The 21,955-nt window shown below is 46.7% G+C and overlaps 2 long non-coding RNA genes across 10 annotated transcripts in view; one reads left to right on the forward strand and one right to left on the reverse strand.

The window, feature by feature from the left end:
- Nucleotides 1–15,300: 15,300 nt before the first annotated feature.
- On the reverse strand, nt 15,301–21,810 carry LOC123581139. The gene is made up of 2 exons (XR_006703635.1): nt 19,533–21,810; nt 15,301–16,779 (listed from the first exon to the last, which is right to left on the reverse strand). It is a non-coding gene; the product is annotated as an uncharacterized LOC123581139 (long non-coding RNA).
- The window catches only part of LOC123581137, a 156,714-nt gene continuing 151,583 nt past the window's right edge, over nt 16,825–21,955 (forward strand). For 2 of the 9 annotated variants that reach the window (XR_006703622.1, XR_006703623.1), the window contains exons 1-2: nt 16,875–16,973; nt 17,245–17,684. This is a non-coding gene — a long non-coding RNA (uncharacterized LOC123581137). Of the gene's footprint in view, nt 16,974–17,244; nt 17,685–21,955 lie in introns of all 9 variants that reach the window. The other 7 variants (XR_006703621.1, XR_006703619.1, XR_006703617.1 and 4 more) reach the window with 5 other exon arrangements.

A 21,955-nucleotide genomic window follows, 5' to 3' on the forward strand; every position in this document is an offset into this window, starting at 1 on the left:
AGCCCGGGCATGTCCTGCCATCCGTGACCGGCTTAGTTCTGGTTCCTGTTCAGGAGAGGAGGAGCAGCTCACTTTGGTGGGAACTTGCCTTTGTGAACTGAAGACACGGTGGGATGATCCCACTGAGGACCATGCAAGCTTCAGCATGAAACTAGACGCCCCCACCCGCCTCCAGGCACTAGGGAATTTTAATAATGAAGAAAATGCTTCTGTTGTAACGTTAAGTGAAATAAAGCAGGGCACAGTTAGGTATACAGTGTGAATACATCTATGCAAACAGATGAGGAGAGAAAGGAAGAGGGCAGGAATGGGCAGAGGGAAAGACATCAAAATATTAACACTGCTTGGCCTCGGGCAGTGGGATGAATGGTCTCTACTCTTCCGTATTCTCTAGATTATCCCCAGACAGCATTTATAGCTTTTATAATAAAAACTATATAAACTTTATATGAAAACATACATGCTTTCAAGATCTTAGTACTCTCCCGCAGCTTTAAGAACACCAGATAAAAGAAACCCCTGTTATTCTGACCAGCAGATGCTATCTTGATTAGTATGTATTCTCTCACCATTAACCAGATAAATGTTAAACAGAAGCTGGTGAGAGCTATGGTTTGTTGGGTAATCAGCAGATGAAATCACCTGTGAAATGAAAGCAAAACAAAAATGATATGAAAACAAAAATTAAAATTTCATGAACTACATCCGAAGACGATTTCCTCTTAAGGGCAGGTTAAGAAGCATCCTAGGTAAAACGAAGGTATTTTTGCAATCATTTCTCACGTACAGAAAAGATGCAGCCTTCAATGCTGTTTTCCTTTACTGCTTTGCACATCTGTCTAGAAACTCCAGTGTCCAGGGAGGCAGCCTATAGGCTCAAGGATGACTCTCTTGCCTGAATTTGGCAAGTTCCTTGTTGTAATTTTTAATGTGGGATTGTGGCATTGCTGTGTTGGAAACTGTTAGTGCCCTGATCAAGTTTTTGGAAAATCTTCATATTTTCAAGTATTTATATAGTGTTTGTTGCAGACAATAGCATTTCCTTTTTTCCTCCCCCCTCCCTCATTCCCTCCCTTCCTTCCTTCCTTCCTCTCTCTCTCTCTGTCTGTCTCTCTGTCTCTCTCTTTCTTGTGGTAGGAATATTTAAAATTTTTTTTTTCCAACGTTTTATTTATTTTTGGGACAGAGAGAGACAGAGCATGAATGGGGGAGGGGCAGAGAGAGAGGGAGACACAGAATCGGAAACAGGCTCCAGGCTCTGAGCCATCAGCCCAGAGCCCGACGCGGGGCTCGAACTCACGGACCGCGAGATCGTGACCTGGCTGAAGTCGGACGCTTAACCGACTGCGCCACCCAGGCGCCCCTTGGAATATTTAACATGAGATCTACTCTCTTAAAATTAAAAATAGAATTACCATATGATCAAGCAACTCCCCTTCTGGGTATTATGGGGAAGAACTGAAACCAGGATCTCAGATTTTTTTACACTCCCATGTTTAATTGCAGCATTATTCACAATAGCCAAGGTGTGGAAACAATCCAGGGGTCCGTCAATGGATGAATGGATAAAGAAAATGCGACAACATGGATGAACCCGGAGAACATTATGCTAAGGGAAATAAACCAGTCCTGACAAATACTGCATGATTCCACTTACGTGAGCTATCCAAAATAGTAAAACTCATTGAAGAGAATAGAATGGTGGGTGTTGGGGGCTGAGGGGAGAGGGAAATGAGGAGTTGCTATTCAACAGTTATAAAATTTGGGTTCTGCTGGGCGCCTGGGTGGCTCCGTTGGTTGAGTGTCCAACTCTTGATTTTGGCTCAGGTCTTGATCTCGCGGTTCATGGACCCTGCCCTCGGGCTCTGTGTTGGCAGCCTGCTTGGGATTTTCTCTCTCTCCCTCTCACAAAATAAATTAAAAAAACACTAAAAATTTTTTGATTACGTAAGATGAATAAATTCTAGAGATCTTCTGTACAACTGTGTGCCTGATCAATTTTTGAAAGGCCTGACAGAATGGGGAGGTTCACCAAATCCCAGATGATGGTAGCCTTAAGGCTATTTGCAGACTTTCACATTCTGGTACCCAGAGTTGAGCAGGGTAGAGCCCACTGTATCGATTATGACTAGGGTTGGTTGCATATAATAGGAACCTCCAATAACAGAGGCTCAAATATGGAACGTTTTATTCTCTCATGTAAAAAATTCTAGAAGTGGGCAGTCTAGGGTCACATGGTGCCTGCCCATCGTGGCTAACTCAGGCAGTTTCCAGCTCCTGATCCTGCCGTCCTCAGGTGGTGGCCATGCCCAGCTGCAAGGGGGACTAACAAATATGGAATTGTTCTAGGAAGAATTATTCTGGGTTCAACTGAAAATCAGGAGCTCCATTATTTGGGGCAAAAAGGAGAGCAGATGTGGAGTTGGACAATGAGCAGTGGCTGCCATGCCATAATTTGAGCTGTGTTTGGTAGAATGTTCCTGGATCCCCCGGCGATGCATGGCAGTCTCTCAGTAGGGTCTGATGCGCACTTCCTTGACCCAGAGGCCTATAAACAAATAGTAGAGCAATAAGATAAATTACCTGCCGCACACGGCAGAATAGGGCAGAATAATGACAACGGCGTTGCCATTCCATGAGGGGAAGATGGGGCGGGGAAAGGGACACACAGGGGTGCCTGGTCCAGCAATTCTGAAGTCTTCCTGGCGGCCAGGGTGAAGCCCCTGTGAGGTGGCGTCGGGAGGGGGTTGTCCCACCGTCTGTGGGTTTCTCCTTGGGGACCCTGCCTGTCCATTGCGCTTTGGGGCCCCTACTGATTTGGAGGGGCTTCCATCATCTTGGGGGACTGCAAATGATACGGGTTTGGAAACATGTCCTCGGTGGGAGCTGGGCGGTTTTTCTAGCCTACTTCCTGTTGCTGGAAGGTTGGGGGTCCCACAGTGGAATAGTAAATGCTTTTTTTTTTTTTTTTGGAGCTGAAATTCACATCATGTAAAAGTAACCATTTCGGAGTGAAAAATTCAGTGACGTTTAGTATAACCAGAGCATCGTGCAGCCAACACTTCTATCTAGTTCAAAACCTTTTGCATCACCCCAGAAGGAAATGTTGCATCCATTTAGTAGTTGCTCCCTATTCCTGCCTTCCCCGGCCCCTTACAACCACTAACCTATGCTCGATCTCTGTGCACCTGCCTGTTCTCCATATTGCATGTAAATGGATTCATGCAGTATACGATCTTTTGTGTTTGGCTCCTTTCACTGGGCGTAATGTTTTCAAGGTTCAGCCCCATTAGAGTACGTATCAGCATTTCACTCCTTTTTATGGCTGAATAATATTCCATTGTCTGTATCAAATACTTCTTCCACAATTTCTTTGACAAGTCAGGTTCTGCAAAAACAGTCAGCTTCTGATCTGTCTGCTTCTGGTCGGTTCCGCCTGGATACAATCATACCCAGAGTGGTTGCCAACACACAGGTCTCAGCCCTACTTTATTTCCTTTCTTTCTTAGCCTTTACCTCTCTCTGTTTTGACTGAATGGTGGCTATCTTGGATCTTCCCAGAACACAATGTGGGGAAGGCCATGCCAGTTCAGGCCTTGGTCACTCAATGACCTTCTCAGTTCCAACTCTTAGTATTTGAAATCTACAAGCAGTTGACTTTTTTGACTTTGCAAAGCCCGAGTTTCTGAACTCTTTCTATTCCTTTCATGATAATAACCATTCCATTGACTCTCAGACAGCATTGACTATAAAAAAGGGCATGATTTTGCATGCCACCAAAGAAATACACCTCAGCTGATTAAATCATGGCACACCATTTAGGGTCAATGCCATTACAATGCATATGTATATAAAAAGGGTGCATCTCAGAGTCGATGGCACGCAGTAATAATAATAATAACATTAATGGCCAACACTAAGTGAGTTCTTACTATATGGCCAGGATTGTGGATATTATCTTGAGAGGTATCATTATTATGATCTCTTTTATCAAATGGAGCAGTTGAGGCAGAGGGAGGAGTCTGACAGCCTCTACATCTCTTGATTAGAAGACTCCTGCTGGGATACAGTTTGCATTTGCCAAACCATAGCACAATTGCTTTTCATTCAGTCGTCTGGTGACAAACATTTATGGTCACCTGTAGGAGTGTGCATGTGGGTAGGGCAGGATTTTCTTATCAGGACCTTTCAGTCTCATGGGAGGGGTAAAGGATTATAGTAAAATATGAAGGCAAGATAGGCAGATGGAATTTCAGTTGGCAACCTCATTCCTGGGCACCCTTTGTCCCTCCCCTGGCTCAGATTCTTCTGTGTGCTGGCAGTATCTTCTGTGGGGGGGACTATGCCCCTCCATAGGGAACATGGACCCATTCTTTCCTGATGTCATAGACCAGATGCTATGGAAGGGCGTTGATGGCCCAGCCTGGACCCATACCATGGCAGATACTGCTAGTTGCCAACTAAGAGCTCTGCCCCCCTTCTTGCTTAATTAAAAAACACATTCTATGTCAAGTGGCAGTGCGTCCAATGGAAAGACTACCTTTCTGAGACTAGCTTGTGGCTAGGCAAGGCCCATGTGACTTAGTTCTATGAGTGGAATTATTACGTAGGATTTTCGGCAAGAGTCCATAATGGCAGGGGTGGGAGTGGCATTATACACTTCTTTCGTCTTCCATGCATCTCCCTCCTGTCCATCTGGAGACTGTGGATTTGCTGGCTGGAGTTCCGGAAGCCATCTTGGATCATGAGGTCACTTGGAGGTTGAAAGCCATGCTCCAGCATGGTAGGTCAGAAAGACAGGTGCCCAAGTTCCTAGTGACCTTTAGAGGCTGCCACATCAGCCTGTTCTTCTGGTGCCAGACTGCTTTTACATGAGAGAGAAACAAAGTCCTAACTTAAGCCACTGTTACTTTTTTTTTTTTTTTTTCAGAAACATGCAGCCAGACCAAATCCTAGTTGATGTCCTTGCTCAACTGTGTGAAAGGTGGTGAGGCACACTAGAACGATCGAACCGCCATTACCACATGAAAGGGGAAGGGGAGGGTCCACCAGGAAAGGGTGCTGTTAGACACAATGACAGCATATCCACTCCAAAAAGCTGCCACTTGCTGGGTGCTTACTAAAGGCCCAGCCAGCCCTCGGGTAAGCACTCTACTTGCCCCACTCTTTAATCCACACCAAAATGCTGTGACAAGACTCTCTCATGACCATGCTTATTCTCAGTTCACAAAGGAGAGGAGGAAGGCCCAGAAAGGTCACTTTCTCAAGTTGGGATGTGGTTCCCATCTGGGCCTGTTTGATGGAGGCACAAACCCTACACGGACTCCAAGAAGCTGGGTAGATGTGGAGGCTGTGAAGAGTGGCTTGATCAGATCTGTGGCTTTGTCGCATCACAAAAGTGAAAGAAACAGTTCAGAGAAGGGAGTGGTGTATGATAAGCCAGAGGCAGGAAGACATGGCAGACCCTGCAATACCGTTGTTCCTGCAATGGAGGCGGGCAATACCTCTGAGTGAGGTCAGGGTGAATGATGCGAAGACCACAATGCTCTCAATGTAACTTCTACTCAAGCCCTCGATGGGGTTGATCCCTATTACATATGAGATTTAACCTGTCAGTTTCCATTAAGAGCCACTCTAGATTGAAGGCACTGCCTTACGTTCTCGTTTGATTATATCAATAACCCATCTGCGGCCATCAGGAAGTGTACTGATCTTTTTCAACCCAGTTAAAGTTTTTGATTAGGAACTGTTTCAAAGGGAAAACTCAGATTGCGTGAGGTGTATGTGTCCATGTGAAGTGAAGCGAACATTAAGAAGGTAATGCTGATGCTAAAAACATCACTGGGCTTCAAATGGTTTGTTTGGTTTTGTTTCTCCACTTATCAAGCCTAAGGAACTCCCCAGTTACACCAAATCATGCAAAATGATGAAGACGACCATCCTCTGCTGTTTACAATGGAAGAAGCCATTCGTAAGTTCCTCCGGTTAGCCCAGAATGGAGAATTTGACTGCCTTGACTCTTAGTAATGATTTCGCTTTGTGTTTTTCTGGTTAACATTTCAATAGGGTCTGTCTTCACCAAACCAGAAACAGCTGATACAAACGGTAACTCAGAACGTTATTAACATGTTTGCCAGGATTAAATAATATCATGGTGGGTTGAATACTTACTCGTGGATGATGCACTCTTTACTAGCACTCCCCCAACCCTAGGCCATAATACTTTTTCCATTTGAGCACAACTTCTCCTGGCTTTCCTCCGCCTTCACTGGCCAAGGATGCTGGATTCCTTTCCTGTGTTCTCCCTCTCTATTTGTCATCCAGACCAGATCTTTAATTCCATCTTTAGAACTTTAACTCGCAAATCTACCTCCAACATTGACCTTTCCCCCTCGACCGTTCCTCCCTACTCGACATCTCTGCATGGTTGCCTGAGAGGCATGTCCAAATGAAAATGACTGAAACAGAACCCACGATTTCCCCCTGCCCCAAACTGCCTCCTCCTGCACCACTCAGTGGCTCAAACTAAAAATCTGAGAGTTACGCTTGATTAATCTCTCTGTCAGTCCCCCCAAGCCCAATCCATTCATCAGTGTTACCTCCCAAACTTTTTTCTAATAGGTTCTCTTTTCCCCATCCCTGATGCAATCATCACATCCCCAACAGGACACCCTGGACTTTCAGTTTCTACTGAGTCGTACATGAGTGATTTACACTTAGCGGTAAGAGTCAGCCTTGGAAAGTTCAGATCAGACCACTCACTCTCCTGTTTGTTTGTTTGTTTGTTCGTTTACTTATTTATTTAATTTATTTTTAAATATAATTTATTGTCCAGTAGGCTAACATACAGTGTATACATACAGTGTGCTCTTGGTTTTGGGGTAGATTCCCGTGATTCATCGCTCGCATACAACACCCAGTGCTCATCCCAACAAGTACCCTCCTCAATGCCCATCACCCATTTCCCCTTCTCTCCTCCCCCCCCCGCCCCCCCGCCATCAACTCTCAGTTTGTTCTCTGTACTTAAGAGTCTCTTATGGTTTGCCTCCCTCCCTCTCTGTTTGTAACTATTTTTTCCCCTTCCCTCCCCTCCCTCATGGTCTTTTGTTAAGTTTCTCATGTTCCACATATGAGTGAAAACATATGATATCTGTCTTTCTCTAACTTATTTCACTTAGGATAATGCGCTCCTGTTTAAAGCCCTCAATGCCTCCTCATCGTACTTGGCATAAAATCTGAGCTCTTTCCCTGCCGCCCTCCCCAGCCCATCTTCTCTCCTTATCGCTTACCAAGCATTGGCCATGCTGGACTGTTTCGCGTCCTGTGGCCCATCAACCTCCTTTTGGCTTTGAGGGCCTGAGCATTCGCCGACTCCTCATCCCAGGACGCTGCTGGCAGGCTCCCAGCTGCCATTCCATTCCCCACTTCAATGGCATCTCTTCAGAGTGTCCTATCTAGATGGCCTACTTATCTCAAGTAGTCCCCTCCTACCTATGCTAATTTGTTCACAGTTCATATCATTAGCTTGTATGTTTCTTGTGCACTCATCTGTCTTACCACATCAGAATGTAAGCTTCGTGAGAATAGGGCCCTTTGGTGTATTTTGCCCAGCTGTGCCCCAGGGCCTACAGCAGCACTTGGCACCTGGCAAGCGTTCATTAAATATTTGTTGGATGGTTGAGTTCCCAACTGCTCTCATTTTGCTCCACGTAGTTTTCTAGCTTTTTGATTATAGTCTGCTTTGTTAAGTCATGTTTTGTAATCATGCCGCTCATTCACAGTCACTGGGTTTTAGAAGATGATGCATATTTAGTATGTGATTCATCCATTTGAAATTCTAGACTTTTGATTATATCCTGTGAGTCAAATACTGTATTGATAGGAAAACTTTCAAATAATCAACCACACATACCTGGCATTTTACCAAGTCAAGAGCACTTACGAATAACAGCCAATACTTAGAGATATAAGCACTTTACATCCATTATAAGCCAATTATTATAAGCCATTATAAGCCAATACTTAGAGCCATAAGCACTATGCACCCATTAACTTTTAATTCTTATGTAACCCTATGAAGTTGAAACTATTTTTGTCTCCATGTTGCAAATGGGCCGAGTGTATTAGCTTTCTAATGCTGTGTAACAAATTCCCACAAACCCGAGTGTCTTGAAACAGCCCCCATTTGTTAGTTCACACTTCTGTTGGTCAGAAGTCTGGGTGAGTTCACCAGGTTCTCTGCACAGGGTCTCACCCATTGAAATGAGGGTGCTGTCGGGGCTGGGCTCTTATCTGAAGGCTTCTGGGGGAAAATCCACTTCCAAGGTCATCTGCCTAGTTGGCAGAGTCCAGTTCCTTGGGGTTGTAAATCTGAGGTTCCTGGTTGGATCTCAGTTCTTAAAAGGCTGCCCTCATCCTGGCAATTCCTGTGCCTGGAGTACCTGACTTCCTCTTCCGTCTGCAGCTGGGAAAAACCCTCTGCTTTTAAAAGGCTCACCTGACAAGGTCAGGCCCACCCACGAGTTCCCTTATCTTATGGTCCATGGACTTGGCCTTAATTACACCCTTTCTATTTTTTTTTTTTTTTTTACCGTGTTGTCCATTGATTTATCGATTCCCTCAACAAATATTTATTAACAATCTGCAAGGTGCCTGGCAATAATGTGTGGCAGGGGATGGAGTATGGCACAAAATAGACCCAATCTTCACCCTCGTGAAAGACACATTCTTATGGGGAAAAATGAACAAGAAGAAATTAGGGAAATATGTGTACAGCCAGTTAACAAGAAGGGGGCATCCAGAAGAGAAACAGGGGTCCCTTCCCAGAAATCCTTAGATTAGTGTGGGCCTGAATAACCAGGAACGAGAATAACATCACTGTGCAAACACGGAGTGGTCCAAATTGCAATCTTTGCTCACAAATTATTTGCATCAGAAAAACTCCTAGAAAAGCCATATCAAGTGCTTAGTTTTGCTTTTTCTTTTTTACCACCTGACAGTGCTAGGGATCCCTAAACAGCACTGATGTCGTCAGTTTAAGTCTACGATGGGTCCTTTTGGGGGGGTAGAAGATGAGGTGCCGGGATTGACCTTGAGCAGTTGTGTGATAAAGCTCCTAGCTCTGACCTCCTGCAGTGGTGCTGGCAGAAAGAAGCACATCTTGTTCCAAGTGAAAGAATCAGAGAGATGAGAATACGATTTATTTGAGCTGATGTCTCCAAGAGATGAGTGCCTGTGTCTGAGGAGGGCAGCCACTACTCTATACATCAGCCTGAACTCTGCCTCCCTGGAAAGGTCCAGTGTGCCCATGCTCCCTGCAGTAGAGACCAAGAGTCAGAGCTCTGGCTCCCCGTGGCCAGAGCTCCTGGCTGGCCTTCAGAAGTAGCCCTCTGCACTGCACTTAGGCTGCTGTTTCTTGGATGGCTGGTGTCTGCAAGGTTGTTGGCCCTGCCGTCAGCCACAACATCCTCAATTCTGAGGTTCCTTTGTATTTTTTTTTTAACATTTATTCATTTTTGTGACAGAGAGAGACAGAGCATGAACAGGGGAGGAGCAGAGAGAGAGGGAGACACAGAATCTAAAACAGGCTCCAGGCTCTGAGCTGTTAGCACAGAGCCCGACGCAGGGCTCGAACTCACGGACCGTGAGATCATGACCTGAGCCGAAGTCGGACGCTTAACCGACCAAGCCACCCAGGCGCCCCGGTTCCTTCGTATTTTAACTCACATGAGACGTAGAGGTAAACTTGAGAATCTGTATTCTTTTTGCACCTCTTATCTCCTAATTTGTCAGATGTCACCATGCGCCATGGTGTGAATCAATGCCAACCATCAGGTTTAGAGTGGAGTATACCTTTGAGATTATCGGGTCCAGGGATTTCGCCCCTGACATGCCTGGATACCTGAGGAGTCCAGGATTCGCACAAATAGTCTTTGTGTACAAAGTGTTGCACGATGTACATTTTACTGCTCTTTCTGGAGAGCCATCTGTAGCTTTTATCAGACTCTCAAAGGGGTCTCCGTGCACCCAAAGTTAAGAACAACTGATCTAACCTAACCCTTTACAAATGCAGAAATAAGTGCTCCTTGAGGACCCTGAACAGGTGGCCAGTTAGTTACTGTATGAAAAACTCCAGGGACAAGGACCTTCAGGAGGTTTGGCGATGGATGGGTGCAGTGGTATGCTGGCTTGTCCCAGCTTGAAAGAACTAATTTGTGCCTTTCTTCCCAACTAACTTTCAGTGACATCATGCTGGTAGCATGAAATTAACACTGGAGAGAGAGTTCGCGTCAGAGAAGTCAGGAAACGCTACAAGTCAGGGCTTGTTTTCTTCATTTATGTTTGGAAAGCCTATTAGCACACTGTTAGGTGGACATAAGGAAGATGGAGGGGGCGACAGACAGGAAAGCCTAGGGCTTCCATTTCCTTGACTGGGAGTGTGGAGGTGCTGGCAGTGCCTGTGGGGACTCGGAGATGTGACTGACAACTGCCTATGTCAGCCCAGGAGAATGGCCCCATGGGCTGGGATAGTGGAGTCTCTTACTGAGAGAAAAAGGGGGAAATCTGGACTAAGAATCTTGGCAATAGTCCAGAGAAGAGGCAGAGGGGAGGAGAGAGAAGAACGGTCAGGAACAGGAGGATGATTAGCACACTGGAGACATTAGGACATAACACGTGGCTTACTGAGCATACAATGCTTCATGAGTTCCTTAAAGAGGGGAGGATGGGAGTGAGTGGTGGCTTATCTGCTTCAGTCCATGGTCAGCACCCAAATCTTAAGACTAATAAGGTGAGGGCATCAAGTCTTGGTAGCTATCTATAAAATAAGACTTATAGGATTCTTCAATTATTGAAGGCAAGGAAAGGACCAAACCCACACTCTGTAGGGATGACAATTTCTACCTCATATAGAGGAGACACCAAGCTATAAAGACTATACACAGATACCTGAACAAATGGAGAGACATACCATGTTCATAGATTGGAAAACTCAACATTATAAGGATGCTAAATCTCCCCCAAATTGATGATGTATAGGTTTCATGCAATTCCTTTCAAAGTCCCAGCAGGATATTTTGTAGATACAGAGGACCTGATTTTGAAAGTTATATAGAAAGAAACAAGAATAGCTAAAAGAATTTTGAGAAAGAAGACTAAAGGTGGAGGAATTACATTACCTGATTTTAAGACTTATCACATAGCTACAGTAATCAAGACTGTGTGGTATTGGGGAAGAGATGGACACATAGATCAATGGAACAGAACAGAGAGTCCAAATACAGAGGCACACAAATAAGGCCAACTGATATTCTACAAACTTTCAAAAGTAATTCGATGGAGGAAGGATTGTTTCTTTTCAACAAATGGTGTTGGAACAATTGGACCTCCAGGCCAAAAAAACCACAAAAAACAAAAAACAAAAAAAACCAAAAACCTCGATCTCAACTTTGTACCTTGTAAAAAAAAATTAACTTAAAATTGATCATAGATCTAAATATAAAATGTATAATACTAAAACTTTTAGAACAAAACAGGAGAAAAATAGTTATTACCTAGACTTAAGACCAGGAAAAATTTTCTTAGATATGAGACCAAAAGCACAATCCAGAAAAGAAAGAAATCAATCAATTGGACCTCATTAAAATGAAGGGTCTTTTGTTCTGTAAAAGTATTATTGAAGAGGATGAAAAGACAAACCACAGCCTGGAGAAAATCTTTGCAAATCCTACATCTGATTTGAAGACTTGCATCCAAGTGTATAGAGGAAACTGTAAAGTCAACAGTAAGAAAAGAAACAATTCAACTAAAAAGCAGGCAAAGATTTGGACAGACCCTTCACCAAAAAAAGATACACAGATGGCAAATGAGCACACAAAAAGATGCCCAACATCATTAGGCATCAGGGAAATGCAAATTAAAGCCACGAGGAGATCCCATTACACACCCATTGGAACAGCTAACACAAAAAATACTGACAATAGCTGTGCTGGGAAGGATGAGAAACAATTCATGCATGCATCGGCGGAAATGCAAAATTTCCCGGTATGGCTACTCTGGGAGACAATTTGTCAGTTTCTTATTAAGACATGCAAACAGTTACCATATGAACCAGCCATTCCACCGCTGAGTATTTACCATAGAGAAATGAGAATTTGTGTCCATGCAAAAACCTGTATGCAAATGTTCACAGCAGCTTTATTTGTCATCGCCCAAAATATCTCTCAACAGGTGAATGGATAAACAACCTAAGGTACACCCATACAATGGAATAGCACGTATAAATAAAGGAATAAATATTGACCTGCACAACTTGGAAGGATCTCAAGTGTGTGTGTGTGTGTGTGTGTGTGTGTGTGTGTGTGTGTGTGTTGGGGGTATTTTGAAGGAGGGTGGTACCTCTGCATTTCAAGTCCTGTGTCAGCAGAGCCCAGGAGGCCTTGCACCCAGGCCTCAGCACAGCTGGCCTCCCCCTCTCTTTCGGTGCAAAGAGGGACTCATCCCCCTGGCGTCAATCCAGCCCCGCAGCGAGGCACGATCCATCTCAACAATATTTTCACACCAACCTCCTCTTGGGGAAGCTAGACTTGATTCCCCTTCCAACCTGTGCCACCACGGACATTTTTCTCTAGTATTTTTCTCCCTTTCTTACGAACGCATGCCTCTTCTCCACTTCCCGAAATCCTGCCTCCCGCATCCCTCGAAAGGCATCCTCATTACCTTAGTGAAAAATGCCACCTCCTCATCAAACGGGACTTTTAGTTTAATCTGCAATGATTTAAGGTTTTTAGTAGAAGGACTACAGTCATGTACTACTTGGCATTAAATTTAAAAAACTGAGGTCACTTTTCTTTTACTACGAATGACGAAATGTACCAGAGCATACGGAACATGGCGTGTGTGGGCCCCTCCTCGCCTGGTCAACGTCGGCTGCTGTGGAGGGCTCCCCCGGGCCAAGCCCTCCCCTTGAGGAGCAGGTCTGGTCCTTCCTACTGCATCATCAGTTCTTTTCCCTTTCTAGTAAGTCATTTCTATCAGTTAAGTATCCCAATAAGTTGTTATCGCTTTTAGCCAAAAAGGACATTTCCCTGGACCCTATTTCCTTCTCCAGTCACAGCCAGTCCCAGAAAGCGGTGTCTCTTCTCACTCTCTTCCACTTCTCTCCCCCTCTTCTCTCCTGTCTCTATTCAGATCTTCACCTGCTCCTCCCAACACAGACCTTGCTTACCAAATCCATGATGGTCTCCAGCTGCCACCTCCATGATCTCACAGCAGTGCTTACACAGGTGGTCACTCTCTCCTCTTAAAGCTCCGTCTCCGCTTGCCTCCTCAGGCGCTACACTCTCCTGGCCTCCCTCCCACCTGGCTGGCCCCTGCCCCCCATCTCCCCCCACCATCCCTTCTCTGCTGGCTCCTTTCACCACACGATCTGCTAAAGCTGCAGGGCCCCCGGGCTCAGTTTTTGCTTCCTTTTCCCACACTCGTTCCTCCGGTGAACTCATCCACTCTCATGGCGTTGCAGACCGCATCCCATCTAACTTAAGATGCACCACCAAGTTCAAGTGCCACCAGGAAACACTGCCAATGAAACTCTTACCCCTCACCATTCCAACTGCAGGTTTCCCTTTACTCTCAGAGTCCTTGGACTGCCGTGGGGTGAGGGGTAATTCTTCTCTGGACCCAGCGCCCTGTGGGGGAACAGGATGCAGACTCTTCTATTTTTTCTCCCCCGTTCTCTTTACCTCCCAGGCTGTGGGATCCTAACATGGTGTTGGAGAGGCATCCTTTCACATGTGTGATTGTGTACATCGTAAATTTGTTTTCTGGGATTGTACAGTGTACAACCTGCACAACTATATATTGTTGCCTGACTTCAGTCATTTTTCCATATCGTGTTTTTTCTTTATTTATAATACCCTGTCCTAAACTTTTGAGACTTAAGAGTAAGAATGAGGCTCTTAAGTTCTGTTCATTCTTCCCTGTCATATAGCAATGGCCATAGTCATGGGCTTTGCTCCACTTGGGTACCCCTGACCCCATCAGTGTGATTAGAAGTAGCCAGGCCCTAGCAGACATAAGCTTGGGAGCCTATCCTGGAACCAGTCACAGTGACAAGGGGTGACATTCCCTTGTTTTGTTTAGCCCAATCCAAACTCTGCCCTGGGTATGGGGGTGGAGTCAGTCCCAACCAAGTGTCAAGGCTGCTACTAACGGGGGAGGGATAGGATGAATGGGGCATCCGTGGGGTCTACTCCACGAGGTCAGAGGCAGGGAAAGGATTTGGGAGATGGAAGTGACTGGAGCCTGTGTTGAGGCCCACAGACAGGAAAAGGTTCAGGATGTTGGAGGGAAAATACTTGTATTTGATTATTAACAAAATCCTAGAAAAGAAGTAAGGATAGAGCGCGGGGAAAGGACAGTGCTGGATTTACAACAAGGGGATGGATTTCTTCCAGGCAAGAGGGTGGTGGGGAGACCCGTTTGCTCGAGTGACAGAAAGACCATTAGGGACATTCCCCAATGACCTCGTGTCCCGTATTAAGAGGAGTACTGTCTGCACAGGCATTGGCATCATGGACAGCTTTGTATACTTTTTGGGACGTGCCGGTGGGCAATTCTAACCAGTTTTTTCCATTAGTGAGAACTCTTACTGTTGTATGGGATCGTTCACTCCAAGGCTAGGATTTTGATTGACTTCTCAAATGAATAGGAAAAACGTCTACCTTACATCTGTAGAATCTGGGAGAATGTACCATGATGTGAGGAGACGTGGGCACAAAGACTTTTTAAAAAGTTCCTTGTGGGAATTCATGTTGGTCTGGTGGTTAGGAATGGGGGCTCTGACACCAGGCGGCCTGGGTACGTATCTGGGCTCTGCAACCTTGGGCAGCCTTCTGGCTCTCTCTGTGCCTTGGTTTCTTTGCTAGAAAGTGGGGATGATCTTACTCATAGGGCTATTTTGAGGATCAGAGGCGGTCATATCTGTGCATGTGTAGGAGAGTGACTGGCACGTAACAAACACTCTTCAACGTGAGCCATCGGTATCTATAAGAACCCTACAACATGTCCTCGGTCTGCGCACTTTAGGAGTGAAACTGGATTATTTTCCTAATTCACTGAAACCTAAATTTTCACAGTGCTATTTATATTGGCGAAAGCATGTAGATGTTTAAATCGTGTTTCCATGCAGCCCTATCCAGAGGGTCATCATTGTTTCCTTTCTGGTGGAAGATGCAGAAATCAGCCAGCTGAAAGAGAATCCACTCTAGAACATTCCATATTCACAACCATGGGAAGCAGTGCTACCGATATGCCTTAACGAACGCTTTATTTGTGAATGTGTTGGGAGTGGCCTCCTCCTTCTCACACTAACACCCTCTCCCTACTTCCCAGCCCAAACGAGAAGAGCTCTGGATGGAGGTACAATCAGGAATTTAGAGATAACATTCATAGGATTATTCAGCAAAATACTACATAGGGAGGACACAGTCCCAGTGACCTTCCACAGTGAGGGCTCAAACTGTCCTTTGGGAGGAGGCCCAGCTTCAAGTCTGAGGCTTTGACCTGGAATATTCCAGAAGGCTCATTGTTAACACTGTTACTGTGGAAGGTCCCGCTGCTATAGTGATGAGGCCTCTGGCCGAGTCCTCCTGGCAGGAGGATGTCCCTGCTATGCAGGGACCTACGTTTCTCCCAACCATTTCAAATTTCTTTCATTTTTTTCCTGGCGATTTTTAAAAAATTAATATATTGTTTAGTTCTCTCCCAGGGATTAATGAGTCGACTTGATCCAAGTCTTCATAAATAAAATAAAGTCTGGCTTTTTATAACCCATAACCCCTGCTTCGATAGCCCCCGCAGACTCCTGGCATCAGGGTGGACTTCCCATGGGGCTGCTGGGCCCCCGCTGGCTAAGATATGTCCCTTGGGGATGACACACGGTGCTGCTGAAGCCACATCTTTAGGCTGTTCGTGAGTCTGCTGCCCCATCCTCGTTCCCCCTTCTCCCTTAAGGAAATCACTGCAATGAAAAGCTGTTCTTAAACTCCAGAAAACTAGCAGGTTTTCCATTCTCCTGAAAAAAACAAAAACAAACAAACAGACCGACAAAACCCTGCAAGAAATGAGAATATTTGACCAGCTGGTACACTACAACGTTCATGGGGAAGTCGAAGCACTTGGTCCTGTCTGATAGAAAATGCCCTGCTTTTCCTGTTAAAAGAACCTGAGATATAGGACTTATGTTTTCCCTAAGACGAATCTAGCTGTAAATGGAAAGTAGATCTCCTGGCCCCGCCAGGATGAGGTCCACACTGCTCACAGATGCGGCTGGCCTGGGTCTTTTGCCCCCTTACAGAACGCAATTTCCTTAGTTTCTGTATATCCCTTAGGGGTATCAGAGTGTGGCCTACACAGCAGGAGGCACTAGGTCAAAAATGGTTTAAGAGCATCGGTGTTCACGCACGGTCTTGTGTGTGTCGCCTTCTAGAAACCACGGTCGTCCTAAAGCAATCATGGCCGCATGTCTCGGCTTCTCAGGAGGCTGCTGAATATCACATGGTCTTGCTCTCCTCTTAGTCTTTCATAATTTAAAAATGCAGGAAGCTGTGTAAGGCTGCCCCACGCCCAGGATCATCCCAAAGAAAACTGGGGGGTGGGGGGCAGAGGCTACTCTCTGCTCCTGCGTGTTAACGTTCCTCAACAGCTTTTGAAAAGTTGATTGTTACACCTTCCTTTCATTTCTTGGGGTTTTCATATTCGCGTCTGGCGAATGCTGGAAGTCTGCAAGATGGATAGAAAAGGTTTGGTGAGTCCCTTAATCCTAAAAGCAGAACACACACCCTCCTGATAAACAGCTTGGGGGAGATCACGATTTGAGATCCCATGATCTGCTATGTCAGAGGAAGATCTGCAGAAGGAAACATGCACTGAGGTCAGTCTTGCCAGGGTGAAGTAAACCCAACCTCCTTAAAAGAGTAAGACAATATTCCTCTCTTCTCCCTTCCCTGAAATGCCCTGAAAAAGAGGAAGAGGTTCCTTTGGGCTGTGCAACCCAGGACAACGTTTCAGCGTGTATTTGAAATTCAAATGCACATGAGATTCGTGCACTTTATTTTTCCTGTGGCTCAAATCTCCTAAATAAAAAGCATTTCCCCTGGGTCGGCGCTCCCGCCCCCGTGCTGCTGAGGGGGTGGGGGGCGGGGGGGGGTGCTCCATGTGAGGTCAGCGTTTGGGTCACTTTGCCAGGGGCAGGAGGCTGTTCTTCCAGGAAGGCCTGCAGAGACCCTGGGAACGGGACCAGCCCAGCTCGCAAGTATGAAGAGAATGTCGGAGAGGAAGTGGTGGCTGTGAGTCAGCGTGAGTCATCTTGTTCCAATGAGAATGAAGACTGAGGTGTGCGCCCTTTTTTTTTTCTTTTTCTTTTTCTTCTTTTTTTTTTCCTTTTTTCTTTCTCTCTCTCTCTCTCTCTCTCCCCTCTCTCTCTCTCCCCCCCCCCCTTTTTTTTTTTCCTCTTTGGTCTCAGTCATGGGGACACCATTGGGAATGGAGGGAAGCCAGTGACTGCATGCTAGAAGCTTTCTAAGTTGCGCACTGATATTCCAGGCCGGCTGTGCCTGAGCCAGTGTGGGCTTCAGTTCTTCACGGCCCCGGGGCCCTGGGAAGGTGGAGCCAGCTGCTTCTCCCCGGTGAGTAGGTTTCTGTCATTTTTACAATCATTTCTATAGTCTGCCTCAGAAGCTCGGCTGGGTTAAAGCACTGCCCTCTTGGAAGGGACACCGCATTCGAGACTTCGAGGATCCATAATTTTAGAAAAGTTGCTTCTTCTGCCCCCACCCCCAGGACGACTGTATTTTAGGCTGCTGGTCTCTGTCATTAATTGGGAGCGTGTAGCTATTCGTTGCATGTTATGCTGTCTTGGAATAGACTGTGATGCTTGGTTGGAAAATAAGCTGTTCCAGACTCCCCTCTGGAGCCCTAGGGAAGTTCAGAGACAGAGGTGGGTGAACCTGTGTTAACCCAGGGCTGCCGAGGCTGGGCCAGCTTCTGCTTCTCCGAGGTGAAGGAAGACAGCCCCCTGAGACATTTCTGGCTGCATGATCTGAGCCGCCCAGTTTCTAGTGCAAGAAATACGATAGAGAGGCAGAATTCTGGCTTCCCTCTCTATGGGTGTATGACTGATTCTGGGAACGTAGTTTATGCCTTTTCCTTTTGCTCGTGACTGAATATCACTAACTGTGGTCAAATCAGAAAGAAAATGTACTGGGGGCTGGGGGCTGGTGGGCTGGGGGCCTGGGGGGCCTGGGGGCCCCGGGGCAGTGGGTGAGGATTGGATAGTTGAGCCCTTGAGGCCTGATACGAACTTGATATGCATTTCTCAGCCTGTTACTATTCTGATGAGACTTAGCCTTACAGTCAAGGAAACTACAGGAAACTTTTTTTTTTTTTTAAATGTCATTCTGGTTACTGTAAATGAAACGGTTAAAATGTCATAAATACCTTGTGATAAACATTTTTTGAATTTGCTTAAAAAAACTGCACACCAGTAAGCAGGGGATGACAGGGAGCTTTTTCAGTAGGGTCATTTGAGTGTGTGGGCTTTCTGGGTTAATAATGAGTCAGCACCAATTGCTAAAATTGGAGCACCTCACAGAACACATGCGATCTGCCCCCGGGCACAGCACGGTGGCTGGCTGGCCCCTCCAGGACGTTTGGGCTGTTTGGTCTGTGGTTAGAATCGGCTTTGGGTGCGTTCCCAGTTCTGTGACCCCCACCCCCTCCCAGCTTTAGTCCCAGCCCTTCCTTGTGCCCCTGCGAGGCCCCTTTGCTAACAGGTCCCTGTGCTGAGACCCTCCCCTTTGGATGATCCTTTTTAGGGTCTGCCTTGACAGAACTGGTTGAGCATACAATTTGTTAAGTTAAAAATCCAGAGCTTGTGAAGGGCTGGGACAGCCCAGGGTTAAAAGCTGCCTCTATTGTCGCGTGACATCACACTTGCTGGGGGACCGAGTGGCGCAGGGAGCGGGTCCCTGCTGGAGCTTCAAAGCTGGCATTCTGCAGGTGACACATAGCGGGGGGGAAGGAAGGGCGCGTCACCTTAAAATCAGAGAGTAGGATTCCGAGGAAGAAAATCTCCCTTGAATCTTACTCTTTTTATCTGTAAACTGAGAACTATGTTAAGGAAAACAAAATTTTTTAATAACTGGGGTTGCAGGTGGGCGGCTCAAAGGCCAAATGCAGTCCTGTGTGAGCCCACCCCCGCCCCCCATCAAATTCTGTTCACCCGTCCAGGATTGGGTCTTTGTATTCAGCTGACTCTGGTGAGACCCCCTATTGGTTAGATCGCAGGCCCTGTGAACCCTAACGTGGCAAGGCTCTGATGGCCTTGGCTTGGAAGCCTTGGGCTTCTGGACCATGATATTCAGAGGCTGCTGGGAGGGCTCGGAGAGGTAGCATCTGTCCAGTGCTTGCTTCCAACAGGGCCTGGACACAGAAGGAACCCCATCGATGTTAGCTGTACTGGCTTCCCTCCTTACCTGGACTCTGAAGGTATCTGGGCTTGTGGCCCCTGAGCAGTGACTTTTCCAGGCAAGATCCCGTGATTTCAGTGTCCTCGGTGGCAAGGCTGAGAGTCTCGAAACTCAGGACCTCAGCAAGGCACACACCAGGGATTTCCGAAGTGGGGTCCCAGCCCACTCTGTCTCTCTCGATGAGTAATCTCTGTAAGTGCTCAGAGAAATGCCATCTTCGTGGAGAGCAGAGCCCAAAAAGGCGAAATGCCCCAGGCCGTGCCTCAGTGGCTTGTGCACACTAGCATTTTCTCTTGTCCCCATTTCAGAGAACATGCCAGGTATCAGACGGGTGTTTATCACCGGCTCCCGTGTCTTAATCCTCCTGGATAAACGCTATTGGGAAGGAGATATAAGCCCGTGGTGAACTGATATGATCACTCTGATAATCAGGAGAGTCACGTAAAAAAGGCCAGAAATAAGGCCACGGGCAGGTCTGAAAACAGAGCGTTCATTAATACGATTTGCTGCTTTGTCATATTTTCCAACTACCAAAAGATGCTGATTCTAAGTGAGGGTGCAGGCAGGGAGTAAGAAAAGAAAGTAAGAAAAGAAAGATAGAAACTGGGCAGATCTATTTTAAAAGGACACCTACTGCAAAAAGAAAATGCTGACAATTTGATGACATTTGGAAATTGCCCAGTGCCCTGTGGCCATGGCTCCCTCAGCTTAGAGACTGGCCTATCGCTGGCCGGCCCTGTCGACCACCACGCACCCTTCGGCAGCACCCCAGCCTGGGCTCTGGTTACCTCCCTCCAGGAGGTTTTCACGGTCCCTGACGGGTGTCCCCACTAGCCGTTGATGTACGGAGAGCTCACCCTCACGCTGGACAAGCTGCTGAACTTCTTGGGGTCTCACCATCCTCATTTGTGAAATGGGGGTAATGAGACGACCAGCCTCTTGGGGCCTTGGAAAGATCGGTGATGCTTAGCACACAAGTTACAAGGGGACTCGGCAGCTGCTAAGTACATATCCACTGATTCAGACCTGCGCTCAGACACCTTTCTACGTCTACCTGGGCCCCGGGCCCTGGGGGTAGCCATAAAGAATTGGCTTTCATGCTCCTGGAGTGAGATCTCATCTGTGTCCTGCTCTGATTTGTAAGACCTTTATTGATTTGGTAAACGGAGGGTGCTTCAGGGGTCTCTCCAGGAAAACCCGGGGTTCTAGATGTTGTCACTATCCTCACTGCTATGACCACCATCGTTTTGATCGGTAACATCCTCGCGATGAGAGCAGCTCCCCCTTCCTTCAGCCCAACCACATGGTAGTAACTTTCTGTGCATTTCCTTTAACCCCCTGCCCCCAATGCGCACACGTACCCACCCTGGACGACAGGAAGGATGGCCAGTTGCTCAACCTATTCCAGGTACGGGAGTCCCAGGCAGGTGTATCAGACGGAGTGGCTGCTTCAAGATGTGCATGGCTGACGGGGGCGGGGGGAGGGGGGGTGGGGTCTTCGCCTCCATCAGGAGAGGAGAGTCAGGAGACGCAGGGGGCCAAGAGGGCGCTGTCTGTAATCCAGCAGACTGGGGCCGCAGGTCAGAAAATCCAGGACCACTGGCCTCAGACCTGCTCCCAGGGTGGAAGCAGCTGGATGCTGTCCTCATGCTTCCTGTCTAAAATGAGCTGCAGGCAACTTCTGGTGATTTGAAAATCATCGCAGTATATGGAGGTGACTCATATTGAAAACATTAAGTAAGGTACACTTAAAACTAAAACCAGGGTGAGCATAATATGGCCTTTCCTTGCCAATTCTGAAGATATCCAAGATCACGCGGTGCCCCAGAAGCCAAATCTTTACGCTCATTCTTCAGGGGTCCGAAAGAAGGGACCACATGGGTCCCCTTGCTCAATCAGCCCTCTCTGGTATTGCAAAGTCAGGCATCGGGTGCTTTAGACACCTCTTTTCTGAGAGTTTAGGCTTTGGCTGCTGAGCATGGCTGTCTCAGTTAGAAACGGTGCCACTTTGTGGGCGGTTTTCTCCCACAGCGGTTACCTGTGCCAAAATCCAGAAGCCCCTTTTTGTTCACAGTGTGGTGGCAGGGGAGTCGTGTGCCGGGCCCAGTGCTTTGGGGCAGAGCTTGGGTTCCTCACAACTTCAAGAGGGTTCTGGTTAGACCACAGAGCTCAGGCAGGGAGAAGCCAACAGAGGATCAGAAGGAAGTTGGGTCCACCGGAAGGAGGAGAGGTTGGGAGGCTTGATGACTCTTCTGATTAAAAAAAAAAAAAAGAAGAAGAAGAAGAAAAACAATAACCATCTGGTTTTATTGCATTTTTTATAGTCAAAAAAGCTAATGGTGATGGCAAATCTTATCCATTGCGGTTCTCCTGCTTAACTTTTGCATTTAGGATTGATTACCCTGCAACTGAGGGCTTCTGCCCCAGAG

This window comes from Leopardus geoffroyi, chromosome A3 (genome assembly GCF_018350155.1).
Source record: "Leopardus geoffroyi isolate Oge1 chromosome A3, O.geoffroyi_Oge1_pat1.0, whole genome shotgun sequence".
NCBI lineage: Eukaryota > Metazoa > Chordata > Mammalia > Carnivora > Felidae > Leopardus > Leopardus geoffroyi.